General features: G+C 47.4%; 1 protein-coding gene across 2 annotated transcripts in view; it reads left to right on the top strand.

Annotated features, from left to right (window-relative positions):
• LOC140403350 (uncharacterized) overlaps window positions 1-21,946 on the top strand; it is a 153,271-nt gene that overhangs the window by 35,991 nt on the left and 95,334 nt on the right. The gene's annotated exons all lie outside the window — the stretch shown is intronic.

The following is a 21,946-nucleotide window of genomic DNA, read 5'->3' as shown; positions in this document are numbered from 1 at the left end:
CCCACGATATTCCAATCTGTGTTAGTACAGGATGGAGATACCAGGCACATTGCCCATGTTATTCCAATCTGTGTTAGTACAGGATGGAGATACCAGGCACATTGCCCACGATATTCCAATCTGTGTTAGTACAGGGCGGAGATACCTGGCACATTGCCCACGATATTCCAATCTGTGTTAGTACAGGATGGAGATACCGGGCACATTGCCCACGATATTCCAATCTGTGTTACTACAGGATGGAGATACCTGGCACATTGCCCACGATATTCCAATCTGTGTTAGTACAGCACGGAGATTCCTGGCACATTGCCCACGATATTCCAATATGTCTTGGTACAGGAAGGGATACCTGACACATTGCCCACGATATTCCAATCTGTGTTGGTACAGGATGGGGATACCTGGCACAGTGCCCACGATATTCCAATCTGTGTTGGTACAGGATGTGGATACCTGACACATTGCCCACGATATTCCAATCTGTGTTGGTACAGGATGTGAATACCTGGCACATTGCCTGCGATATTCCAATCTGTGTTAGTACAGGATGGAGATACCTGGCACATTGCCCACGATATTCCAATCAGTGTTAGTACAGGATGGAGATACCTGGCACATTGACCCCGATATTTCAATCTGTGTTAGTACAGGATGGAGATACCAGGCACATTGCCCATGATATTCCAATCTGTGTTAGTACAGGATGGAGATACCAGGCACATTGCCCACGATATTCCAATCTGTGTTAGTACAGGATGGAGATACCAGGCACATTGCCCACGATATTCCAATCTGTGTTAGTTCAGGATGGAGATACCTGGCACGTTCCCCACGATATTCCAATCTGTGTTAGTACAGGATGGAGATACCTGGCACGTTGCCCACGATATTCCAGTCTGTGTTAGTACAGGGCGGAGATACCTGGCACATTTCCCACGATATTCCAATCTGTGTTAGAACAGGATGGAGATACCTGGCACATTGCCCACAATATTCCAATCTGTGTTAGTACAGGATGGAGATACCTGGCACATTGCCCACGATATTCCAATCTGTGTTAGTACAGGATGGTGATACCTGGCACATTGCCCACGATATTCCAATATGTGTTAGCACAGGGCGGAGATACCTGGCACATTGTCCACGATATTCCAATCAGTGTTAGTACAGGGCGGAGATACGAGTCACATTGCCCACGATATTCCAATCTGTGTTAGTACAGGATGGGGATACCTGGCACATTGCCCACGATATTCCAATATGTGTTAGTACAGGATGGAGATACCTGGCACATTGCCCACGATATTCCATTCAGTGTTAGTACAGGATGGAGATACCTGGCACATTGCCCACGATATTCCAATCTGTGTTAGAACAGGATGGAGATACCAGGCACATTGCCGACGATATTCCAATCTGTGTTAGTACAGGATGAAGATACCTAGCACATTGCCCACGATATTCCAATCTGTGTTAGTACAGGATGGAGATACCTGGCACATTGCCCACGATATTCCAATCTGTGTTAGTACAGGATGGAGATACCTGGCACATTGCCCACGATATTCCATTCAGTGTTAGTACAGGATGGAGATACCTGGCACATTGCCGACGATATTCCAATCTGTGTTAGTACAGGATGGAGATACCAGGCACATTGCCCACGATATTCCAATCTGTGTTAGTACAGGGCGGAGATACCTGGCACATTGCCCACGATATTCCAATCTGTGTTAGTACAGGATGGAGATACCGGGCACATTGCCCACGATGTTCCAATCTGTGTTACTACAGGATGGAGATTCCTGGCACACTGCCCACGATATTCCAATCTGTGTTAGTACCAGGCGGAGATACATGGCACATTGCCCACGATATTCCAATCTGTGTTAGTACAGGATGGAGATACCTGGCACATTGACCCCGATATTTCAATCTGTGTTAGTACAGGATGGAGATACCAGGCACATTGCCCATGATATACCAATCTGTGTTAGTACAGGATGGGGATACCTGGCACATTGCCCACGATATTCCAATATGTGTTAGTACAGGATGGAGATACCTGGCACATTGCCCACGATATTCCATTCAGTGTTAGTACAGGATGGAGATACCTGGCACATTGCCCACGATATTCCAATCTGTGTTAGAACAGGATGGAGATACCAGGCACATTGCCGACGATATTCCAATCTGTGTTAGTACAGGATGAAGATACCTAGCACATTGCCCACGATATTCCAATCTGTGTTAGTACAGGATGGAGATACCTGGCACATTGCCCACGATATTCCAATCTGTGTTAGTACAGGATGGAGATACCTGGCACATTGCCCACGATATTCCATTCAGTGTTAGTACAGGATGGAGATACCTGGCACATTGCCGACGATATTCCAATCTGTGTTAGTACAGGATGGAGATACCAGGCACATTGCCCACGATATTCCAATCTGTGTTAGTACAGGGCGGAGATACCTGGCACATTGCCCACGATATTCCAATCTGTGTTAGTACAGGATGGAGATACCGGGCACATTGCCCACGATGTTCCAATCTGTGTTACTACAGGATGGAGATTCCTGGCACACTGCCCACGATATTCCAATCTGTGTTAGTACCAGGCGGAGATACATGGCACATTGCCCACGATATTCCAATCTGTGTTAGTACAGGATGGAGATACCTGGCACATTGACCCCGATATTTCAATCTGTGTTAGTACAGGATGGAGATACCAGGCACATTGCCCATGATATACCAATCTGTGTTAGTACCAGGCGGAGATACATGGCACATTGCCCACGATATTCCAATCTGTGTTAGTACAGGATGGAGATACCAGGCACATTGCCCACGATATTCCAATCTGTGTTAGTTCAGGATGGAGATACCTGGCACGTTCCCCACGATATTCCAATCTGTGTTAGTACAGGATGGAGATACCTGGCACGTTGCCCACGATATTCCAGTCTGTGTTAGTACAGGGCGGAGATACCTGGCACATTTCCCACGATATTCGAGTCTGTGTTAGTACAGGATGGTGATACCAGGCACATTGCCCACGATATTCCAGTCTGTGTTAGTACAGGATGTAGATACCAGGCACATTGCCCACGATATTCCAATCTGTGATAGTACAGGATGGAGATACCTGGCACATTGCCCACGATATTCCAGTCTGTGTTAGTACAGGATGTAGATACCAGGCACATTGCCCACGATATTCCAATCTGTGATAGTACAGGATGGAGATACCTGGCACATTGCCCACGATATTCCAATCTGTGTTAGTACAGGATGGAGATACCTGGTACATTGCCCACGATATTCCAATCTGTGTTAGTACAGGATGGAGATACCAGGCACATTGCCGACGATATTCCAATCTGTGTTAGTACAGGATGAAGATACCTAGCACATTGCCCACGATATTCCAATCTGTGTTAGTACAGGATGGAGATACCTGGCACATTGCCCACGATATTCCAATCTGTGTTAGTACAGGATGGAGATACCTGGCACATTGCCCACGATATTCCATTCAGTGTTAGTACAGGATGGAGATACCTGGCACATTGCCCACGATATTCCAATCTGTGTTAGTACAGGATGGAGATACCAGGCACATTGCCCATGTTATTCCAATCTGTGTTAGTACAGGATGGAGATACCAGGCACATTGCCCACGATATTCCAATCTGTGTTAGTACAGGGCGGAGATACCTGGCACATTGCCCACGATATTCCAATCTGTGTTAGTACAGGATGGAGATACCGGGCACATTGCCCACGATATTCCAATCTGTGTTACTACAGGATGGAGATACATGGCACATTGCCCACGATATTCCAATCTGTGTTAGTACAGCACGGAGATTCCTGGCACATTGCCCACGATATTCCAATGTGTTTTGGTACAGGAAGGGATACCTGACACATTGCCCACGATATTCCAATCTGTGTTGGTACAGGATGGGGATACATGGCACAGTGCCCACGATATTCCAATCTGTGTTGGTACAGGATGGGGATACCTGACACATTGCCCACGATATTCCAATCTGTGTTGGGACAGGATGTGAATACCTGGCACATTGCCCGCGATATTCCAGTCTGTGTTAGTACAGGATGGAGATAACTGGCACGTTGCCCACGATATTCCAATCTGTGTTAGTACAGGATGGAGATACCTGGCACATTGCCCACGATATTCCAATCTGTGTTAGTACAGGATGGAGATACCTGGCACATTGACCCCGATATTTCAATCTGTGTTAGCACAGGGCGGAGATACCTGGCACATTGCCCACGATATTCCAATCTGTGTTAGTACAGGATGGAGATACCTGGCACGTTCCCCACGATATTCCAATCTGTGTTACTACAGGATGGAGATACCTGGCACGTTGCCCACGATATTCCAGTCTGTGTTAGTACAGGGCGGAGATACCTGGCACATTGCCCACGATATTCCAATCTGTGTTAGTACAGGATGGAGATACCTGGCACATTGCCCACGAAATTCCAATCTGTGTTAGTACAGGCGGAGTTACCTGGCACATTGCCCACGATATTCCAATCTGTGTTAGTCCAGGATGGAGATACCTGGCACATTGCCCACGATATTCCAATCTGTGTTGGTACAGGATGGGGATACCTGACACATTGCCCACGATATTCCAATCTGTGTTGGGACAGGATGTGAATACCTGGCACATTGCCCGCGATATTCCAGTCTGTGTTAGTACAGGATGGAGATAACTGGCACGTTGCCCACGATATTCCAATCTGTGTTAGTACAGGATGGAGATACCTGGCACATTGCCCACGATATTCCAATCTGTGTTAGTACAGGATGGAGATACCTGGCACATTGACCCCGATATTTCAATCTGTGTTAGTACAGGATGGAGATACCAGGCACATTGCCCATGATATACCAATCTGTGTTAGTACAGGGCGGAGATACCTGGCACATTGCCCACGATATTCCAATCTGTGTTAGTACTGGATGGAGATACCAGGCACATTGCCCACAATATTCCAATCTGTGTTAGTACAGGATGGAGATACCTGGCACGTTCCCCACGATATTCCAATCTGTGTTAGTACAGGATGGAGATACCTGGCACGTTGCCCACGATATTCCAGTCTGTGTTAGTACAGGGCGGAGATACCTGGCACATTGCCCACGATATTCCAATCTGTGTTAGTACAGGATGGAGATACCTGGCACATTGCCCACGATATTCCAATCTGTGTTAGTACAGGCGGAGTTACCTGGCACATTGCCCACGAAATTCCAATCTGTGTTAGTACAGGCCGAGATACCTGACACATTGCCCACGATATTCCAATCTGAGTTAGTACAGGGCGGTGATAAGTGGCTCATTGCCCGCGATATTCCAATCTGTGTAAGTACAGGATGGAGATACCTGGCACGTTGCCCACGATATTACAATCTGCGTTAATACAGGATGGGGACACCTGGCACATTGCCCACGATATTCCAATCTGTGTTAGTACAGGATGGAGATACCTGGCACGTTGCCCACGATATTCCAATCTGTGTTAGTACAGGGCGGTGATACCTGGCACATTGCCCACGATATTCCAAACTGTGTTAGTACAGGATGGAGATACCTGGCACATTGCCCACGATATTCCAATCTGTGTTAGTACAGGATGGAGATACCTGGCACATTGCCCACGATATTCCAATCTGTTTTAGTACAGAATGGAGATACCTGGCACCTAGCCACGATATTCCAATCTGTGTTAGTACTGGATGGGGATACCTGGCACATTGCCCACGATATTCAAATCTGTGTTAGTACAGGATGGAGATACCTGGCACATTGCCCACGATATTCCAATCTGTGTTAGTACTGGATGGGGATACCTGGCACATTGCCCACGATATTCCAATCTGTGTTAGTACAGGATGGAGATACCTGGCACATTGCCCACGATATTCCAATCTGTGTTAGTACAGGGCGGAGATACCTGGCACATTGCCCACGATATTCCAATCAGTGTTAGTACAAGGTGGAGATAACTGGCACATTGCTCACGATATTCCAATCTGTGTTCGTACAGGGCGGAGATACCTGACACAATGCCCACGATATTCCAAACTGTGTTAGTACAGAATGGAGATACCTGGCACATTGCCCACGATATTCCAATCAGTGTTAGTACGGGATGGAGATACCTGGCACATTGCCCACGATATTCCAAGCTGTGTTAGTACAGGAAGGAGATACCTGGCACGTTGCCCACGATATTCCAATCTGTGTTAGCACTGGGCGGAGATACCTGCCACATTGCCCACGATATTCCAATCTGTGTTGGTACAGGATGGGGATACCTGACACATTGACCACGATATTCCAATCTGTGTTAGTACAGGATGGAGATACCTGGCACGTTGCCCACGGTATTCCAATCTGTGTCAATACAGGATGGAGATACCTGGCACATTGCCCACGATATTCCAATCTGTGTTAGTACAGGATGGAGATACCTGGCACGTTGCCCATAATATTCCAATCTGTGTTAGTACAGGATGGAGATACCAGGCACATTGCCCACGATATTCCAATCTGTGTTAGTACAGGATGGAGATACCTGGCACGTTACCCACGATATTCCAATCTGTGTTAGTCCAGGGTGGAGATTCCTGGCACATTACCCACGATATTCCAATAATTGTTAGTACAGGGTGGAGATTCCTGGCACACTGCCCACGATATTCCAATCTGCGTTAGCACAGGGCGGAGATACCTGGCACATCGCCCACGATATTCCAATCTGTGTTGGTACAGGATGGGGATACCTGACACATTGCCCACGAAATTCCAATCTGTTTTGGTACAGGATGGGGATACCTGGCACATTGCCCACGATATTCCAATCTGTGTTCGTACAGGATGGAGATACCAGACACATTGCCCACGATATTCCAATCTGCGTTAGTACAGGATGGAGATACCTGGCACGTTACCCACGATATTCCAATCTGTGTTAGTACAGGGTGGAGATTCCTGGCACATTACCCACGATATTCCAATAATTGTTAGTACAGGGTGGAGATTCCTGGCACACTGCCCACGATATTCCAATCTGCGTTAGCACAGGGCGGAGATACCTGGCACATCGCCCACGATATTCCAATCTGTGTTGGTACAGGATGGGGATACCTGACACATTGCCCACGAAATTCCAATCTGTTTTGGTACAGGATGGGGATACCTGGCACATTGCCCACGATATTCCAATCTGTGTTCGTACAGGATGGAGATACCAGACACATTGCCCACGATATTCCAATCTGCGTTAGTACAGGAAGGAGATACCAGGCACATTGCCGACGATATTCCAATCTGTGTTAGTACAGGATGGAGATACCTGTCACATTGCCCACGATATTCCAATCTGTGTTAGTACAGGAGGGAAATACCTGGCACATCGCCCACGATATTCCAATCTGTGTTAGTACAGGATGGAGATACCTGGCACATTGCCCACGATATTCCAATCAGTGTTAGTACAGGGTGGAGATTCCTGGCACATTGCCCACGATATTCCAATCAGTGTTAGTACAGGGTGGAGATTCCTGGCACACTGCCCACGATATTCCAATCTGTGTTAGCACAGGGCGGAGATACCTGGCACATTGCCCACGATATTCCAATCTCTGTTGGTACAGGATGGGGATACCTGACACGTTGCCCACGATATTCCAAACTGTGTTAGTACAGGATGGAGATACCTGGCACGTTCCCCACGATATTCCAATCTATGTTAGCACAGGGCGGAGATACCTGGCACATTGCCCACGATATTCCAATCTGTGTCAATACAGGATGGAGATACCTGGCACATTGCCCACGATATTCCAATCTGTGTCAGTACAGGATGGAGATACCTGGCACGTTGCCCACGATATTCCAATCTGTGTTAGTACAGGATGGAGATACCAGGCACATTGCCCACGATATTCCAATCTGTGTTAGTACAGGATGGAGATACCTGGCACGTTGCCCACGATATTCCAATCTGTGTTAGTACATGGTGGAGATTCCTGGCACATTGCCCACGATATTCCAATCAGTGTTAGTACAGGGTGGAGATTCCTGGCACACTGCCCACGATATTCCAATCTGTGATAGCACAGGGCGGAGATACCTGGCGCATTGCCCACGATATTCCAATCTGTGTTGGTACAGGATGGGGATACCTGACACATTGCCCACGATATTCCACTCTGTGTTGGTACAGGATGGGGATACCTGGCACATTGCCCACGATATTCCAATATGTGTTAGCACAGGATGGAGATACCTGGCACGTTGCCCACGATATTCCAATCTGTGTTAGTACAGGATGGAGATACCTGGCACGTTGCCCACGATATTCCAATCTGTGTTAGTACAGGATGGAGATACCTGGCACATTGCCCACGATATTCCAATCTGTGTTAGTACAGGATGGAGATACCTGGCACGTTGCCCACGATATTCCAATCTGTGTTAGTACAGGATGGAGATACCTGGCACGTTGCCCACGATATTCCAATCTGTGTTAGTACAGGATGGAGATACCTGGCACGTTGCCCACGATATTCCAATCTGTGTTAGTACAGGATGGAGATACCAGGCACATTGCCCACGATATTCCAATCTGTGTTAGTACAGGATGGAGATACCTGGCACATTGCCCACGAAATTCCAATCAGTGTTAGTACAGGATGGAGATACCTGGCACATTGCCCACGATATTCCAATCTGTGTTAGTACAGGAAGGGATACCTGACACATTGCCCACGATTTTCCAATCTGTGTTGGTACAGGATGGGGATACCTGGCACAGTGCCCACGATATTCCAATCTGTGTTGGTACAGGATGGGGATACCTGACACATTGCCCACGATATTCCAATCTGTGTTGGTACAGGATGTGAATACCTGGCACATTGCCTGCGATATTCCAGTCTGTGTTAGTACAGGATGGAGATAACTGGCACGTTGCCCACGATATTCCAATCTGTGTTAGTACAGGATGGAGATACCTGGCACATTGCCCACGTTATTCCAATCAGTGTTAGTACAGGATGGAGATACCTGGCACATTGACCCCGATATTTCAATCTGTGTTAGTACATGATGGAGATACCTGGCACATCGCCCACGATATTCCAATCTGTGTTGGTACAGGATGGGGATACCTGACAGATTGCCCACGATATTCCAATCTGGTTTGGTACAGGATGGGGATACCTGGCACATTGCCCACGATATTCCAATCTGTGTTCGTACAGGATGGAGATACCTGGCACGTTGCCCACGGTATTACAATCTGTGTTAGTACAGGATGGAGATACCTGGTTCATTGCCCACGATATTCCAATCTGTGTTAGTACAGGCTGGAGATACCGGGCACGTTGCCCACGATATTCCAATCTGTGTTAGTACAGGATGGAGATACCAGACACATTGCCCACGATATTCCAATCTGTGTTAGTACAGGAAGGAGATACCAGGCACATTGCCGACGATATTCCAATCTGTGTTAGTACAGGATGGAGATACCTGGCACATTGCCCACGATATTCCAATCTGTGTTAGTACAGGAGGGAAATACCTGGCACATCGCCCACGATATTCCAATCTGTGTTAGTACAGGATGGAGATACCTGGCACATTGCCCACGATATTCCAATCAGTGTTAGTACAGGGTGGAGATTCCTGGCACATTGCCCACGATATTCCAATCAGTGTTAGTACAGGGTGGAGATTCCTGGCACACTGCCCACGATATTCCAATCTGTGTTAGCACAGGGCGGAGATACCTGGCACATTGCCCACGATATTCCAATCTCTGTTGGTACAGGATGGGGATACCTGACACGTTGCCCACGATATTCCAAACTGTGTTAGTACAGGGCGGAGATACCTGGCACGTTCCCCACGGTATTCCAATCTGTGTCAATACAGGATGGAGATACCTGGCACATTGCCCACGATATTCCAATCTGTGTCAGTACAGGATGGAGATACCTGGCACGTTGCCCACGATATTCCAATCTGTGTTAGTACAGGATGGAGATACCAGGCACATTGCCCACGATATTCCAATCTGTGTTAGTACAGGTTGGAGATACCTGGCACGTTACCCACGATATTCCAATCTGTGTTAGTACAGGGCGTAGATACCTGGCACACTGCCCACGATATTCCAATCTGTGTTAGCACAGGGCGGAGATACCTGGCGCATTGCCCACGATATTCCAATCTGTGTTGGTACAGGATGGGGATACCTGACACATTGCCCACGATATTCCAATCTGTGTTGGTACAGGATGGGGATACCTGGCACATTGCCCACGATATTCCAATCTGTGTTAGTACAGGATGGAGATACCAGGCACATTGCCCACGATATTCCAATCTGTGTTAGTACAGGATGGGGATACCTGGCACATTGCCCACGATATTCCAATCTGTGTTATTACAGGATGGGGATACCTGACACATTGCCCACGATATTCCAATCTGTGTTGGTACAGGATGGGGATACCTGACACATTGCCCACGATATTCCAATCTGTGTTAGTACAGGATGGAGATACCTGGTACATTGCCCACGATATTCCAATCTGTGTTAGTACAGGATGGAGATACCAGGCACATTGCCGACGATATTCCAATCTGTGTTAGTACAGGATGGAGATACCAGGCACATTGCCCACGATATTCCAATCTGTGTTAGTACAGGATGGAGATACCTGGCACATTGCCCACGATATTCCAATCTGTGTTAGTACAGGATGGGGATACCTGGCACATTGCCCACGATATTCCAATCTGTGTTAGTACAGGATGGAGATACCTGGCACATTGCCCACGATATTCCAATCTGTGTCAGTACAGGATGGAGATACCTGGCACATTGCCCACGATATTCCAATCTGTGTTAGTACAGGATGGAGATACCAGGCACATTGCCCATGTTATTCCAATCTATGTTAGTACAGGATGGAGATGCCAGGCACATTGCCCACGATATTCCAATCTGTGTTAGTACAGGGCGGAGATACCTGGCACATTGCCCACGATATTCCAATCTGTGTTAGTACAGGATGGAGATACCGGGCACATTGCCCACGATATTCCAATCTGTGTTACTACAGGATGGAGATACCTGGCACATTGCCCACGATATTCCAATCTGTGTTAGTACAGCACGGAGATTCCTGGCACATTGCCCACGATATTCCAATATGTCTTGGTACAGGAAGGGATACCTGACACATTGCCCACGATATTCCAATCTGTGTTGGTACAGGATGGGGATACCTGGCACAGTGCCCACGATATTCCAATCTGTGTTGGTACAGGATGTGGATACCTGACACATTGCCCACGATATTCCAATCTGTGTTGGTACAGGATGTGAATACCTGGCACATTGCCTGCGATATTCCAATCTGTGTTAGTTCAGGATGGAGATACCTGGCACATTGCCCACGATATTCCAATCAGTGTTAGTACAGGATGGAGATACCTGGCACATTGACCCCGATATTTCAATCTGTGTTAGTACAGGATGGAGATACCAGGCACATTGCCCATGATATACCAATCTGTGTTAGTACCAGGCGGAGATACCTGGCACATTGCCCACGATATTCCAATCTGTGTTAGTACAGGATGGAGATACCAGGCACATTGCCCACGATATTCCAATCTGTGTTAGTACAGGATGGAGATACCTGGCACGTTCCCCACGATATTCCAATCTGTGTTAGTACAGGATGGAGATACCTGGCACGTTGCCCACGATATTCCAGTCTGTGTTAGTACAGGGCGGAGATACCTGGCACATTTCCCACGATATTCCAATCTGTGTTAGAACAGGATGGAGATACCTGGCACATTGCCCACAATATTCCAATCTGTGTTAGTACAGGATGGAGATACCTGGCACATTGCCCACGATATTCCAATCAGTGTTAGTACAGGGCGGAGATACGAGTCACATTGCCCACGATATTCCAATCTGTGTTAGTACAGGATGGGGATACCTGGCACATTGCCCACGATATTCCAATATGTGTTAGTACAGGATGGAGATACCTGGCACATTGCCCACGATATTCCATTCAGTGTTAGTACAGGATGGAGATACCTGGCACATTGCCCACGATATTCCAATCTGTGTTAGTACAGGATGAAGATACCTAGCACATTGCCCACGATATTCCAATCTGTGTTAGTACAGGATGGAGATACCTGGCACATTGCCCACGATATTCCAATCTGTGTTAGTACAGGATGGAGATACCTGGCACATTGCCCACGATATTCCATTCAGTGTTAGTACAGGATGGAGATACCTGGCACATTGCCCACGATATTCCAATCTGTGTTAGTACAGGATGGAGATACCAGGCACATTGCCCATGTTATTCCAATCTGTGTTAGTACAGGATGGAGATACCAGGCACATTGCCCACGATATTCCAATCTGTGTTAGTACAGGGCGGAGATACCTGGCACATTGCCCACGATATTCCAATCTGTGTTAGTACAGGATGGAGATACCGGGCACATTGCCCACGATATTCCAATCTGTGTTACTACAGGATGGAGATACATGGCACATTGCCCACGATATTCCAATCTGTGTTAGTACAGCACGGAGATTCCTGGCACATTGCCCACGATATTCCAATGTGTTTTGGTACAGGAAGGGATACCTGACACATTGCCCACGATATTCCAATCTGTGTTGGTACAGGATGGGGATACATGGCACAGTGCCCACGATATTCCAATCTGTGTTGGTACAGGATGGGGATACCTGACACATTGCCCACGATATTCCAATCTGTGTTGGGACAGGATGTGAATACCTGGCACATTGCCCGCGATATTCCAGTCTGTGTTAGTACAGGATGGAGATAACTGGCACATTCCCCACGATATTCCAATCAGTGTTAGTACAGGGTGGAGATTCCTGGCACATTGCCCACGATATTCCAATCAGTGTTAGTACAGGGTGGAGATTCCTGGCACACTGCCCACGATATTCCAATCTGTGTTAGCACAGGGCGGAGATACCTGGCACATTGCCCACGATATTCCAATCTCTGTTGGTACAGGATGGGGATACCTGACACGTTGCCCACGATATTCCAATCTGTGTCAATACAGGATGGAGATACCTGGCACATTGCCCACGGTATTCCAATCTGTGTCAGTACAGGATGGAGATACCTGGCACGTTGCCCACGATATTCCAATCTGTGTTAGTACAGGATGGAGATACCAGGCACATTGCCCACGATATTCCAATCTGTGTTAGTACAGGTTGGAGATACCTGGCACATTTCCCACGATATTCCAATCTGTGTTAGTACAGGATGGAGATACCAGGCACATTGCCCACGATATTCCAATCTGTGTTAGTACAGGTTGGAGATACCTGGCACATTGCCCACGATATTCCAATCTGTGTTAGTACAGGTTGGAGATACCTGGCACGTTGCCCACGATATTCCAATCAGTGTTAGTACAGGGTGGAGATTCCTGGCACACTGCCCACGATATTCCAATCTGTGTTAGCACAGGGCGGAGATACCTGGCGCATTGCCCACGATATTCCAATCTGTGTTAGTACAGGGTGGAGATTCCTGGCACATTGCCCACGATATTCCAATCTGTGTTGGTACAGGATGGGGATACCTGACACATTGCCTACGATATTCCAATCTGTGTTGGTACAGGATGGGGATACCTGGCACATCGCCCACGATATTCCAATCTGTGTTAGTACAGGATGGAGATACCTGGCACATTGCCCACTATATTCCAATCTGTGTTAGTACAGGATGGAGATACCTGGCACATTGCCCACGATATTCCAATCTGTGTTAGTACAGGATGGAGATACCTGGCACATTGCCCACGAAATTCCAATCAGTGTTAGTACAGGATGGAGATACCTGGCACATTGCCCACGATATTCCAATCTGTGTTAGTACAGGATGGAGATACCAGGCACATTGCCCATGTTATTCCAATCTGTGTTAGTACAGGATGGAGATACCTGGCACATTGCCCACGATATTCCAATCTGTGTTAGTACAGGGCGGAGATTCCTGGCACATTGCCCACGATATTCCAATCTGTGTTGGTACAGGATGGGGATACCTGGCACAGTGCCCACGATATTCCAATCTGTGTTAGTACAGCACGGAGATTCCTGGCACATTGCCCACGATATTCCAATCTGTGTTGGTACAGGATGGGGATACCTGGCACAGTGCCCACGATATTCCAATCTGTGTTAGTACAGCACGGAGATTCCTGGCACATTGCCCACGATATTCCAATCTGTGTTGGTACAGGATGGGGATACCTGGCACAGTGCCCACGATATTCCAATCTGTGTTGGTAAATGATGGGGATACCTGACACATTGCCCACGATATTCCAATCTGTGTTGGTACAGGATGTGAATACCTGGCACATTGCCCACGATATTCCAATCTGTGTTAGTACAGGATGGAGATACCTGGCACATTGCCCACGATATTCCAATCAGTGTTAGTACAGGATGGAGATACCTGGCACATTGACCCCGATATTTCAATCTGTGTTAGTACAGGATGGAGATACCAGGCACATTGCCCATGATATACCAATCTGTGTTAGTACCAGGCGGAGATACATGGCACATTGCCCACGATATTCCAATCTGTGTTAGTACAGGATGGAGATACCAGGCACATTGCCCACGATATTCCAATCTGTGTTAGTTCAGGATGGAGATACCTGGCACGTTCCCCACGATATTCCAATCTGTGTTAGTACAGGATGGAGATACCTGGCACGTTGCCCACGATATTCCAGTCTGTGTTAGTACAGGGCGGAGATACCTGGCACATTTCCCACGATATTCCAATCTGTGTTAGAACAGGATGGAGATACCTGGCACATTGCCCACAATATTCCAATCTGTGTTAGTACAAGGCGGAGTTACCTGGCACATTGTCCACGATATTCCAATCTGTGTTAGTACAGGGCGGAGATACGAGTCACATTGCCCACGATATTCGAGTCTGTATTAGTACAGGATGGTGATACCAGGCACATTGCCCACGATATTCCAGTCTGTGTTAGTACAGGATGTAGATACCAGGCACATTGCCCACGATATTCCAATCTGTGATAGTACAGGATGGAGATACCTGGCACATTGCCCACGATATTCCAATCTGTGTTAGTACAGGATGGAGATACCTGGTACATTGCCCACGATATTCCAATCTGTGTTAGTACAGGATGGAGATACCAGGCACATTGCCGACGATATTCCAATCTGTGTTAGTACAGGATGAAGATACCTAGCACATTGCCCACGATATTCCAATCTGTGTTAGTACAGGATGGAGATACCTGGCACATTGCCCACGATATTCCAATCTGTGTTAGTACAGGATGGAGATACCTGGCACATTGCCCACGATATTCCATTCAGTGTTAGTACAGGATGGAGATACCTGGCACATTGTCCACGATATTCCAATCTGTGTTAGTACAGGATGGAGATACCAGGCACATTGCCCACGATATTCCAATCTGTGTTAGTACAGGGCGGAGATACCTGGCACATTGCCCACGATATTCCAATCTGTGTTAGTACAGGATGGAGATACCGGGCACATTGCCCACGATATTCCAATCTGTGTTACTACAGGATGGAGATACATGGCACATTGCCCACGATATTCCAATCTGTGTTAGTACAGCACGGAGATTCCTGGCACATTGCCCACGATATTCCAATGTGTTTTGGTACAGGAAGGGATACCTGACACATTGCCCACGATATTCCAATCTGTGTTGGTACAGGATGGGGACACATGGCACAGTGCCCACGATATTCCAATCTGTGTTGGTACAGGATGGGGATACCTGACACATTGCCCACGATATTCCAATCTGTGTTGGGACAGGATGTGAATACCTGGCACATTGCCCGCGATATTCCAGTCTATGTTAGCACAGGATGGAGATAACTGGCACGTTGCCCACGATATTCCAATCTGTGTTAGTACAGGATGGAGATACCTGGCACATTGCCCACGATATTCCAATCTGTGTTAGTACAGGATGGAGATACCTGGCACATTGACCCCGATATTTCAATCTGTGTTAGTACAGGGCGGAGATACCAGGCACATTGCCCACGATATTCCAATCTGTGTTAGTACAGGATCGAGATACCAGGCACATTGCCCACGATATTCCAATCTGTGTTAGTACAGGATGGAGATACCTGGCACGTTCCCCACGATATTCCAATCTGTGTTACTACAGGATGGAGATACCTGGCACGTTGCCCACGATATTCCAGTCTGTGTTAGTACAGGGCGGAGATACCTGGCACATTGCCCACGATATTCCAATCTGTGTTAGTACAGGATGGAGATACCTGGAACATTGCCCACGATATTCCAATCTGTGTTAGTACAGGCGGAGTTACCTGGCACATTGCCCACGATATTCCAATCTGTGTTAGTACAGGATGGAGATACCTGGCACATTGCCCACGATATTCCAATCTGTGTTGGTACAGGATGGGGATACCTGACACATTGCCCACGATATTCCAATCTGTGTTGGGACAGGATGTGAATACCTGGCACATTGCCCGCGATATTCCAGTCTGTGTTAGTACAGGATGGAGATAACTGGCACGTTGCCCACGATATTCCAATCTGTGTTAGTACAGGATGGAGATACCTGGCACATTGCCCACGATATTCCAATCTGTGTTAGTACAGGATGGAGATACCTGGCACATTGACCCCGATATTTCAATCTGTGTTAGTACAGGATGGAGATACCAGGCACATTGCCCATGATATACCAATCTGTGTTAGTACAGGGCGGAGATACCTGGCACATTGCCCACGATATTCCAATCTGTGTTAGTACAGGATGGAGATACCAGGCACATTGCCCACAATATTCCAATCTGTGTTAGTACAGGATGGAGATACCTGGCACGTTCCCCACGATATTCCAATCTGTGTTAGTACAGGATGGAGATACCTGGCACGTTGCCCACGATATTCCAGTCTGTGTTAGTACAGGGCGGAGATACCTGGCACATTGCCCACGATATTCCAATCTGTGTTAGTACAGGATGGAGATACCTGGCACATTGCCCACGATATTCCAATCTGTGTTAGTACAGGCGGAGTTACCTGGCACATTGCCCACGATATTCCAATCTATGTTGGTACAGGATGGGGTTACCTGACACATTGCCCACGATATTCCAATCTGTGTTGGGACAGGATGTGAATACCTGGCACATTGCCCGCGATATTCCAGTCTGTGTTAGTACAGGATGGAGATAACTGGCACGTTGCCCACGATATTACAATCTGTGTTAGTACAGGATGGAAATACCTGGCACATTGCCCACGATATTCCAATCTGTGTTAGTACAGGATGGAGATACCTGGCACATTGACCCCGATATTTCAATCTGTGTTAGTACAGGCGGAGTTACCTGGCACGTTCCCCACGATATTCCAATCTGTGTTAGTGCAGGATGAAGATACCTGGCACGTTGCCCACGATATTCCAGTCTGTGTTAGTACAGGGCGTAGATACCTGGCACATTGCTCACGATATTCCAATCTGTGTTAGTACAGGGCGGAGATACCTGGCACATTGCCCACGATATTCCAATCTGTGTTAGTACAGGCGGAGTTACCTGGCACATTGTCCACGATATTCCAATCTGTGTTGTACAGGGCGGACATACGAGGCACATTGCCCACGATATTCGAGTCTGTGTTAGTACAGGATGGAGATACCTGGCACACTGCCCACGATATTCCAATCTGCGTTAGTACAGGGCGGAGATACCTGGCACACTGCCCACGATATTCCAATCTGTGTTAGTACTGGATGGAGATACCAGGCACATTGCCCACGATATTCCAATCTGTGTTAGTACAGGATGGAGATACCTGGCTCATTGCCCACGATATTCCAATCTGTGTTAGTACAGGATGGAGATACCTGGCACATTGCCCACGATATTCCAATCTGTGGTAGTACAGTGTGGAGATACCTGGCACATTGCCCACGATATTCCAATCTGTGGTAGTACAAGGCGGAGATACCTGGCACATTGCCCACGATATTCCAATCTGTATTAGTACAAGGCGGAGATACCTGGCACACTGCCAACGATATTCCAATCTGTGTTTGTACAGGGCGGAGATACCTGGCACACTGCCCACGATATTCCAATCTGTGTTAGTACTGGATGGAAATACCAGGCACATTGCCCACGATATTCCAATCTGTGTTAGTACAGGATGGTGATACCTGGCTCATTGCCAACGATATTCCAATCTGTGTTAGTATAGGATGGAGATAGAACATAGAACAATACAGCGCAGTACAGGCCCTTCGGCCCACGATGTTGCACCGAAACAAAAGCCATCTAACCTACACTATGCCATTATCATACATATGTTTATCCAATAAATTTTTAAATGCCCTCAATGTTGGCGAGTTCACTACTGTAGCAGGTAGGGCATTCCACGGCCTCACTATTCTTTGCGTAAAGATACCTGGCACATTGCCCACGATATTCCAATCTGTGGTAGTACAGTGTGGAGATACCTGGCACATTGCCCACGATATTCCAATCTGTGTTAGTACAGGGCGGAGTTACCTGGCACATTGCCCACGACATTCCAATCTGTGTTAGTACAGGATGGAGATACCTGGCACATTGCCCATGATATACCAATCTGTGTTAGTACAGGATGGAGATACCTGGCACGTTGCCCACGGTATTCCAATCTGTGTTAATACAGGATGGAGATACCTGGTACATTGCCCACGGTATTCCAATCTGTGTTAGTGCAGGATGTAGATACCAGGCACATTGCCAATGATATTCCAATCTGTGTTAGTACAGGATGGAGATACCTGGCACATTGCCCACGATATTCCAATCTGTGTTAGTACAGTGCGGAGATACCTGGCACAATGCCCACGATATTCCAATCTGTGTTAGTACAGGGCGGAGATACCTGGCACATTGCCCACGATATTCCAATCTGTGTTAGTACAGGGCGGAGATACAAGGCTCATTGCCCACGATATTCCAATCTGTATTAGTACAGGGTGGAGATACCTGGCACAATGCCCACGATATTCCAATCTGTGTTAGTACAGGGCGGAGATACCTGGCACATTGCCCACGATATTCCAATCTGTGTTAGTACAAGGCGGAGTTACCTGGCACGTTGTCCACAATATTCCAGTCAGTGTTAGTACAGGGCGGTGATACGAGGCACATTGCCCACGATATTCGAGTCTGTGTTAGTACAAGATGGGGATACCAGGCACATTGCCCACGATATTCCAGTCTGTGTTAGTACAGGGCGGAGATACGAGGCACATTGCCCACGATATTCGAGTCTGTGTTAGTACAAGATGGGGATACCAGGCACATTGCCCACGATATTCCAGTCTGTGTTAGTACAGGATGGAGATACCAGGCACATTGCCAACGATATTCCAATCTCTGTTAGTACAGGGCGGAGATACCTGGCACATTGCCCACGATAGTCCAATCTGTGTTAGTACAGGGTGGAGATACCTGGCACATTGCCCACGATATTCCAATCTGTGTTAGTACAGGATGGAGATACCTGGCACACTGCCCACGATATTCCAATCTGTGTTAGTACAGGGCGGAGATACCTGGCACACTGCCCACGATAGTCCAATCTGTGTTAGTACAGGGCGGAGATACCTGGCACACTGCCCACGATATTCCAATCTGTGTTAGTACAGGGCGGAGATACCTGGCACACTGCCCACGATATTCCAATCTGTGTTAGTACAGGATGGAGATACCAGGCACATTGCCCACGATAGTCCAATCTGTGTTAGTACAGGGTGGAGATACCTGGCACATTGCCCACGATATTCCAATCTGTGTTAGTACAGGATGGAGATACCAGGCACATTGCCCACGATATTCCAATCTTTGTTAGTACTGGATGGGGACACCTGGCACATTGCCCACGATATTCCAATCTGTGTTTGTACAGGATGGAGATACCTGGCACATTGCCCACGATATTCCAATCTGTGGTAGTACAGTGTGGAGATACCTGACACATTGCCCACGATATTCCAATCTGCGGTAGTACAGGGCGGAGATACCTGGCACACTGCCCACGATATTCCAATCTGTGTTAGTACTGGATGGAGATACCAGGCACATTGCCCACGATATTCCAATCTGTGTCAGTACAGGATGGAGATACCTGGCTCATGGCCCACGATATTCCAATCTGTGTTAGTACAGGATGGAGATACCTGGCTCATTGCCCACGATATTCCAATCTGTGTTAGTACAGGATGGAGATACCTGGCACATTGCCCAATATATTCCAATCTGTGGTAGTACAGTGTGGAGATACCTGGCACATTGCCCACGATATTCCAATCTGTGGTAGTACAGGGCGGAGATACCTGGCACATTGCCCACGATATTCCAATCTGTGTTAGTACAGAATGGAGATACATAGAACATAGTACAATGCAGCGCAGTACAGGCCCTTCGGCCCACGATGTTGCACCGAAACAAAAGCCATCTAACCTACACTATACCATTATCATCCATATGTTTATCCAATAAACTTTTAAATGCCCGCAGTGTTGGCGAGTTCACGACTGTAGCAGGTAGGGCATTCCACGGCCTCACTAATCTTTGCGTAAAGAACCTACCCCTGACCTCTGTCCTATATCTATTACCCCTCAGTTTAAGGCTATGTCCCCTCGTGCTAGCCATTTCCATCGACGGGAGAAGGCTCTCACTGTCCACCCTATCTAACCCTCTGATCATTTTGTATGCCTCTATTAAGTCTCCTCTTAACCTTCTTCTCTCCAACGAAAACAACCTCAAGTCCATCAGCCTTTCCTTATAAGATTTTCCCTCCATACCAGGCAACATCCTGGTAAATCTCCTCTGCACCCGTTCCAAAGCCTCCACGTCCTTCCTATAATGCGGTGACCAGAACTGTACGCAATACTCCAAATGCGGCCGTACCAGAGTTCTGTTCAGCTGCAACATGACCTCCTGACTCCGGAACTCAATCCCTCTACCAATAAAGGCCAACACTCCATAGGCCTTCTTCACCACCCTATCAACCTGGGTGGCAACTTTCAGGGATCTATGTACATGGACACCTAGATCCCTCTGCTCATCCACACTTTCAAGAACTTTTCCATTAGCCAAATATTCCACATTCCTGTTATTCTTTCCAAAGTGAATCACCTCACACTTCTCTACATTAAACTCCATTTGCCACCTCTCAGCCCAGCACTGCAGCTTATCTATATCCCTCTGTAACCTGCTACTTCCTTCCACACTATCGACAACACCACCGACTTTAGTATCGTCTGCAAATTTACTCACCCACCCTTCTGCGCCTTCCTCTAGGTCATTGATAAAAATGACAAACAGCAACGGCCCCAGAACAGATCCTTGTGGTACTCCACTTGTGACAGAACTCCATTCTGAACATTTCCCATCAACCACCACCCTCTGTCTTCTTTCAGCTAGCCAATTTCTGATCCACATCTCTAAATCACCCTCGATCCCCAGCCTCCGTATTTTCTGCAATACCCAACCGTGGGGAACCTTATCAAACGCTGTGCTGAAATCCATATACACCACATCAACTGCTCTACCCTCGTCTACCTGTTCAGTCACCTACTCAAAGAACCCGATAAGGTTTGTGAGGCATGACCTAACCTTCACAAAGCCATGCTGACTATCCCTGATCATATTATTCCTATCTAGATGATTA

Source organism: Scyliorhinus torazame, chromosome 27 (genome assembly GCF_047496885.1).
Source record: "Scyliorhinus torazame isolate Kashiwa2021f chromosome 27, sScyTor2.1, whole genome shotgun sequence".
In the NCBI taxonomy this organism is placed as follows: domain Eukaryota; kingdom Metazoa; phylum Chordata; class Chondrichthyes; order Carcharhiniformes; family Scyliorhinidae; genus Scyliorhinus; species Scyliorhinus torazame.
The sequence above is the reverse complement of the archived record's forward strand: the minus strand, read 5'-3'. Positions and strand labels throughout refer to the sequence as shown.